Genomic DNA, 8,324 nt, shown 5'->3' on the forward strand with positions numbered 1-8,324 from the left:
AGTGCTCAGACAGCCAAGGGTTTGTAATCAAACTTTTGGGAGAAGAACCCAGATCATAAACTCTAGTCCACAAATAGCCTCATCACCGCACACTTCTGATTTAACAGAAAACAAAACACTTCCCATAGCTCCGATAGCATATATCATTCTGATATAGGTATAAATTTCAAAGCAAAATAAAAATTAAAATAAAAACCCTACAATGCACAGACGAGAGAATTTACCTTCGGCAATGGAGGTGGTTGTGGCGGCTCTTGATCGGGTTTGTGTTGTGTGTGCCTGAAACAGAGAGGGGGGATGTGGGTTAGGCTGAGGTCGACTTGAGAGAGAGAGAGAGAGAGAGAGAGAGAGAGAGAGAGAGAGAGAGAGAGAGAAGGGATGATACCTAGGCCTAGGCGGGAGATCGTGAAATCGCAGCAGCCACAGGCACAGCCGCAGCAGAGGTGCAGCTCTGGATTGAAGATTTGAGCAGCCACAGCACAGGCACAGCCGTTAGGTCAAAATAGAAGAAGAAATGAAAAACTGAAGGGAAGAGAAGAGACTGTCTCGTGCGAGAGAGAGGGATACGGAAGGAAAAAAGAAAAAAATAAATCTGAGGGATACGCTGCAACATGTCTCACATGCAACTATTTTTTGGCCAATCAAACGACACCACGTGTAACGTATATATATATTAAAATATTGTCCGGTTCGGTTCAGGTCCACCGATTCTGAAAAATTTGAAACCGAAGGCCGAACCGAGAATCCTAGGTTCGGTTCAGGTCCATAGTTGACTTTTTCGTTTTAGTCAAAAAACTTCCTTTTTCGGTTTGGTTTGGTTTGGTTCGGTCGGTTTGATCGGTTTATCGGTTTTTATGCCCACCCCTGAGTTTGAGCAAAAAGCCAGAGATAAGCGTAGATCGCGACCCTAACAGGGAGGCTCAGAAATAGGGACCTTCACTGAGTTTGCTATCCCATTTCACCAAATCCTGGCTCAAGTGAAGGACAAGTCGTGGGTAAGGAGACCACCACCCATGAAGGGAGACCCCTCTAAAAGGGACACCAGTAAATACTGCGCATTTCACGGAGAGCACGGTCATTACACCAACAATTGCAATGCGTGAAAAAGGCGCCTTGAGGAGCTGGTCAGAGAAGGTCATTGCACAGAATTGGTCGCAAAGAAGGCCATCCAACAGATCGAGGATCGTGATGCGCTGCCAAGGAACCTCCCCAAAAGGTCATTCGAATCAACACCATTCTAGCTGACTCCCAGTAGTCCAGGCTGACCACCAAGGAGCACAAGAGGAAGATCGCACAGACGACTTATGTCTCCCAAGTCACAACAAGAGTACCAGTCATTGTGGATACACCCATCATCGGCTTCCAGAAAAAAGACTTGATCAGGCTTGACATGCCGCATAATGACACCCTAGTCATCTGCATCCAAATTGAACAAGCTGTGATCGAGCGAGTTCATGTGGATGAGGGCAGCGCAGCCAACATCCTGCAACTATCTGTTATCCAACAGATGAGATTGGAGCCTAAGATTAGCAAACTTGCCAGGTCACTCACCAGCTTTATTGGGGCCACATCAATCACTGTTGGAACAATCGACCTTGACTTCCACCCACCCCCAGTGGTCTGCTCGCAAACATTCATGGTCATCGACGAGATCTCCCCCTACAACGGAATCTTGGGCTGACCGTGGATTAGCAAGATCGAGGCCATCACATCTGCTCTACACCAGAAGATTCGCTACCCCATCCCTGGAGGCGAAATCGGGCAGATCAATAGTGACCAAGCCATGGCAAGAAGATGCACAGCTCAAGGACTCAAGAAGAGCAAGCAGTTACAGTTCACACCAGTAATGCAAGCTGCCAACGAGGCAGGAAGCGCTCTCAGCAAACAAGCAAGCTCGAACGGGAAGGGAGCTGCTACCTCACAGTAACAATTAATGAGCCAGGATCAAAGCGAGGGAATCCGCCCAGAAGACTCCCCTGAAAAGGGTTGGAAGCCTAAGGATGACGTCGAGTTAGTACCCCCTGATCTTGGCCAGCCAGACAAAGAAGCACGGATCAGCTCGCGCCAAAATCCAAACAAGAAGGATCTAGATTAGGGAATCCGCCCGAAAGGCTCCCTTGAAGAAGGTTGGAAGCCTGAGGAAGACGTTGAGTTAGTACCCCCTCGATCCTGACCAGCCAGACAAAGAAGTGCAGATCGGCTCGCGCCAGAATCCAAACAAGAAGGATCGAGATGAGGGAATCCGCCCGGAAGGCTCCCTTGAATATGGTTGGAAGCCTGAGGAAGACATTGAGTTAGTACCCCTCGATCATAACTAGCCAAACAAGAAAGCGCGGATCGGCTCGCGCCTAAGCCTAGACGAGAAGGTGGAGCTGACCACCTTCCTCCAAAACAACAAAGACATGTTCGCGTGGTCACCATCTGACATGCCCGGCATCGACCCAAACATCATCTGCCACCGACTCCATGTCAACCCTGCCAGCAAGCCCGTGGTGCAGAAGAGACGCAACTTCGCTCCCGATGAGTCGCGATCATTGAAGCCGAGATCAACAAGCTTCTAGCAGCCAGATTCATTGAAGAGGTCCCCTACTCGGAATGACTGGCCAACGTTGTTCTTGTGGCAAAATAAGAAAAGGGCAAATGAAGAGTGTACGTCGATTACACCGACCTCAACAAAGCATGCCCTAAAGACAACTTCTCATTGCCGAGGATCAACCAGCTCGTGGATTCAACTTCTGGCAACCAGCTGCTCAGCTTCATGGATGCCTACTCCGGCTATAATCAAATTATGATGTACGACGATGATAAGGCAAAGACCTCTTTCATCATCGAGAGAGGGACCTACTGCTACAAGGTCATGCCCTTTGGGTTGAAGAACGCTGGAGCAACCTATCAAAAGCTCGTGAATAAGATTTTCAAGGAGCAGATCGGCAGAACCATGGAAGTCTACGTGGATAATATGCTGGTCAAAGCCCCCAAGCGTGGAGACTACCTCAAAAACCTCTCCATGGCATTCAGCCTGCTCCACTAATACCGCATGAAGCTGAATCCAAGTAAATGCACGTTCGGTGTATCATCCGGCCGATTCCTAAGGTACTTAGTCACACAACGAGGTATCGAGGCACACCCACACCAAATCAAAGTCATTCTCGAGATGAAGTCATCTTCTACAGTGAAGGAAATACAAAGTCTGACGGGCAGAGCAGCAGCCCTCAATCGATTCCTCTCGAAGTCTACCGACAAGTGCAGATCATTCTTCAAAGCTTTGACGAATGGGAAAAAAGACAAGTGGGACGAGGAGTGCGAAGTAGCTTTCCAGAGTCTAAAGACCTACCTTACTTCACCTCCCCTGCTCTCGAAGCCATTTCCTAGTGAAGACTTGTTCGTGTACCTAGTAGTGTCTAACTCGACCGTCAGCTCAGCTCTCATCTGAGAAGAACTTGGGGCCCAACATCCGATATTCGACACGTCAAAAGCTCTCCTCGATGTAGAGACTCGCTACCCAAAATTGGATAAGCTCATTTTGGCCCTTTGTCATTTCCGCGAGAAAGCTGCGACATTATTACCAAGCTCACCAAGTCATCGTTATGACTAACTTTCCTTTGAGATCAATCCTCCACAGCCCTAATGCTTATCAGCGACTCATGAAGTGCGCAATAAAGCTAAGCCAATACGACCTCCTCTACCGGCCGAAGACTGCAATAAAAGCCCAGGCCTTAGCAGACTTTGTTGCAGAATTCACACCATCAGTCGAAGAAGAGAAGCTGGTCAGCAAAAAGAAAGAAAGTTCTAGAGCAGATAAGACCTCCACGGAAGCCTATTAGAGCAAGCTATCACAGTTGTCTTCCTGGCTTCAAACAATGAGGCAGAGTACGAGACATTGCTTGCTGGCTTGCGCTTGGCAAATGAGCTATCAATCAAGAAGTTTGCCATCTACTTAGATTCCCAGCTGATCACAAGTCAAGCCTTAGGAGAATACATGGTGAAGCACCCAAGGATGATCTTGTGCCTTGACAAAATCCAAGAGCTGTTGAAGGCGTTTCCTACCTTCACCATTCAGCAGGTGCCCCGAGCAGAGAACTCGCACTCAGAAGAAGGTCATTGTTCAAGTGGCAGCTTACCAGCTCGACTCCACGCAGGCGACAAGCCTCATCTCCATTGCAGACGAGTTGCTCTTCGAAGCACAAACTCGATGGAGTCTTTTTCGAGCATTATGTCCCCGACATACGCTCGCAGGCGACAAGCCTCATCTCCATTACAGACAAGCTGCTCCTCGAAGCACAAACTCAATGGAGTCTTTTTTTAGCATTATGTCCCCGACATAATCTCGTAGGCGACAAGCCTCATCTCCATTGCAGACAAACTGCTCCTCGAAGCACAAACTCGATGGAGTTTTTTTCGAGCATTATGTCCCCGACATACGCTCGCAGGCGACAAGCCTCATCTCCATTGCAGACAAACTGCTCCTCGAAGCACAAACTCAATGGAGTCTTTTTTTAGCATTATATCCCCGACATACGCTCGTAGGCGACAAGCCTCACCTCCATTGCAGACAAACTGCTCCTCGAAGCACAAACTCAATGGAGTCTTTTTTTAGCATTATGTCCCCGACATACGCTCGTAGGCGACAAGCCTCATCTCCATTGCAGACAAGCTGCTCCTCGAAGCACAAACTCAATGGAGTCTTTTTCAAGCGTTATGTCCCCGACATAGGCGCACAGGCGAAAGCCTCACCTCCATTGCAGACAAGCTGCTCCTCGAAACACAAACTCAATGGAGTCTTTTTCAAGCATCATGTCCCCGACATACGCTCGCTGGCTACAAGCCTCACCTCCATTGCAGACAAGCTGCTCATCGAAGCACAAACTCAATGGAGTCTTTTTCGAGCATTATGTCCCCGACATACGCTCGCAAGCGACAAGCCTCACCTCCATTGCAAACAAGCTGCTCCTCGAAGCACAAACTCAATGGAGTCTTTTTTTGAGCATTATGTCCCCGACATACGCTCGCAGTCGACAAGCCTCACCTCCATTGCAGACAAGCTGCTCCTCGAAGCACAAACTCAATGGAGTCATTTTCAAGCATTATGTCCTCAACATACGCACACAAGCGACGAGCCTTATCTCCATTGCAGGCAAGCTGCTTCTCAAGTACAAACTCAATGGAGCCTCTTTTCAAGTGTTATGTCCCCGACATACGCACACAGACGACAAGCCTTACCCTCCATTATAGGCAAGCTACTTCACAAGTACAAACTCGATGGAGTCTCTTTCAAGTGATATGTCTCCGGACACACACTTACAAGATACAACGAGAATTGAAGTTCGAAAGACAATTAAAAATTCCATAACAAAGCGGCCAACCAGCCAAGTTCAATAAGAAATAAGCCTTATTTTGCTCAACCGGCACCATATGCTCAGCCGCCCTAGCTGCCTGCTCCTCCGCATTTGCCCTAAACCTCATTAGCTGCACCACATTTGGCGTTGTCTTCCTCCATTGCAGCTTCAGCTGCCACCTGCTATTCAACTGCTTCTACATTCACAGCATTGATCTGCTCACTTTGAGCAGCAAGTCGAGATAGAGCTACTCAACATCCTCATGTTCGAGAGGGCAATAAGGAAGAGCGCCGTTCCTGCAATCCAAGTATCCCAGCTTGTATGCATTAGCAGCAATTTCATGCTTGGACGTCTCCGTGACTTTAACATGAGTACCAAGATTGACCAGCAGAGCTATCACCAACTCCCGGATCGGCAGTTCATGCAATTGAAGGACATTTTGCTCGAGCAGACGACTCTTTAGCTCTCTTTGCTGCAATTTGCGACATTGATTCAGCTCCACGCTTAACTGTTCGTGGCATTATAGACAAGTCGTGGTCGTGGATAGAGGTACAGTCCTCTCAATTTGATCCTTGGATTAGCGCAGGCGACCCAAACCCTGCTTCTCAACAACCTTCTTATAAGGCAGATCACGGATTTTGGGCTGTTCGGGCAGAGACTTGAGCAGAATATCCCAGACCTTATGCATGCTATTGACTTTCTTGTTGTTCGCGTTGACGAGGCGCTTGATCTCGGCAGATAAAAAAGGAGCAACTCCCATGGGGATCTTCTCAGCACATTAGACCCCCCTTAAAGAAGACTTGCTCATGGCAGAATGAGGAAGTTCAGTCGAGGACTCCACCTGCTCAGCTAGCAGATCATCTAGGCCCCTAGCCATATAGCTTCAATCTTCCAACATCTCCGGCATGGGGCAGACCACCAACCTCCTTTTGATATTTGCTCAGCAACCAACGTCATTCAAGGAACCTGATAGGGATGTTCAGAGCTTGCTGAACCTTGGTCATGTTCGGGCCGAGATCGAGTTTCTTGCATATGTCATTCTTTGCAAGCAGAAGATAGAAGTTAGTCAGATACATAACAAAGAATTCCATGGCAACTGTAGCAGATCAAAATGATGCAACTTACGATCACAGTAGGTGAGAAGAACGAGCGGACCGTCGCCAACCTCCTCTTCCTATCTGCCGCTGACTTTCAGCACGTTCGTGCTCCGCACATGATCACCTTAACTCATACTAATCCTAGTTCGTGGCACAAAAAAAAGAAGGAATTGAAGCAATTTGGATCAGCCACAAAAAAGATGACCAAACTGCCACCTGCTCCAGCAGCAGATCGCGCACCTTCAGCCCAGTTACATCTGGACAGCCCGAGTAAAAAGCCTCCTCCACGCAGGAGCCCAATTCAAATAAGGAAGCCCAATTGCAGTTGGATGGCCCAACTGTTAATCCACATCTCCTACATGCCGTCACACGCCACGCAGAAGCTGGGGAGCATTTGTGGGAACCTAATTAAATCAAAACCCTATGTCAAATAATTCCTTCCATTTGGGGCTTATTTGACCTAATTGGGAATTATTCAATTTAATTGGGGATTACCCAATTAAATAGAATATTACCTAATTAGGTCGAGAATTGATTTGATTCATATCCCAATTCCCAATTAAATTAGGAGTTACCTAATTAAATTAGGAATTGATTTGATACCTACCACAATTAGGGATTTGATTTACCCTAATAAATCAAATCCCTAATTAATCAAATCAATTCCAAATCGGGGAGGAATAATTCCTTTCCATCTACGGAATTATTCCTCTGAAACCCTAGCCTCCGAGACCACTATAAAAGGATGGCCACACACAAAGGTTAAGGTACGTCTAAATTCCTACTGAAACTCTGCAGAAATCATTTCTCAAAAACCCTAGCCACCTCCTATCTTTCTCTCTCTCACACAAGGCTCCGGCCACCACACACGGCTCTGGCCACCCGGTTTTCCTTAAAACACCCTACCTGACTTAGGCATCGGAGGGCCTTTGGCCAACACCCCCTGGGTGTGGTCCTTTTACTCCGATATGTTTTGCAGGGAGAGAGAGAAGCAGAGAAGATGAAGGAATCTTTGGCGAATATTCTCGTGGGACGGAAATTTGCTCCCACAATAGTTGTCCATGTTGTTGACCTCATAATTATTATCGTCCCTAGACCTAGAATAGCTTCAGTAATGCTTTACTCTCCCATTGGAAACTAGTAGGCAAATCCTGCATCTTTTCCAAATGATACGCCGGAGTACCAACCTGGAGGAATTACTATTTGTATCGCGTCAAATCTGGCCTATTACTATTAGGACAGCAAACGAATTGATAGATAATAGCAACTGTATATGGTCCATCCATGAAAGGTAATTGGCTGGTTGGCAGCTCTGTTCAAAGTTGAAAAGTTGGGGAGGAAATGATTATGCATTGCTCCTGGTCTGAAGATACCTTTTGGCGAAGGTGGATTCGGGAAAGTCTGTAAGGAACTCTTCAAAGTATCAAAGTGGCTGTAAAGCAATGTGAACGAGGCATGAGCCTGGTTTCTTTGATTGGTTATATATTGTGATGAAGGCTCTGACTCTGAGAGATCATCTATGTGATTCAAACTGCTGAAAAAGTTTTTAGTTTATCATTTTTTAAAGCACAAAAAGAAAAAATGATTGTCAGGTGGACCAGTGTCTCATCCAATGCAAAACACATGAAGACGAGCGCCATCAAACTTTTTCTTAGTGGAAGAAACTTTAGTCAATTATATGGTTCACTTTAACTGGTGAAAACTAAGATACCCAAAATGTCCTTTGTTGTATTTGCTTAGTCTATGAAATATAAGGGATATTTACATAAATTCCGCCCTAATTTATCTTGCAATTTTCTATTTTCCAATGTTCATGGTTGATATTAGTAGAATTAAAGCATCCATCTTAAAATCAATTGGCTTTAATTTCCTGACGTGGGATTCTCTCAAC

The 8,324-nt window shown here is 46.6% G+C and overlaps 1 non-coding gene across 1 annotated transcript; it reads right to left on the bottom strand.

Moving 5' to 3' along the window:
* Nucleotides 1-95, bottom strand: LOC117633293. The gene has a single exon (XR_004586606.1). It is a non-coding gene; the product is annotated as a small nucleolar RNA Z157/R69/R10 (small nucleolar RNA).
* Nucleotides 96-8,324: the final 8,229 nt, after the last annotated feature.

Source organism: Prunus dulcis, chromosome 6 (genome assembly GCF_902201215.1).
Source record: "Prunus dulcis chromosome 6, ALMONDv2, whole genome shotgun sequence".
Taxonomy (NCBI): domain Eukaryota; kingdom Viridiplantae; phylum Streptophyta; class Magnoliopsida; order Rosales; family Rosaceae; genus Prunus; species Prunus dulcis.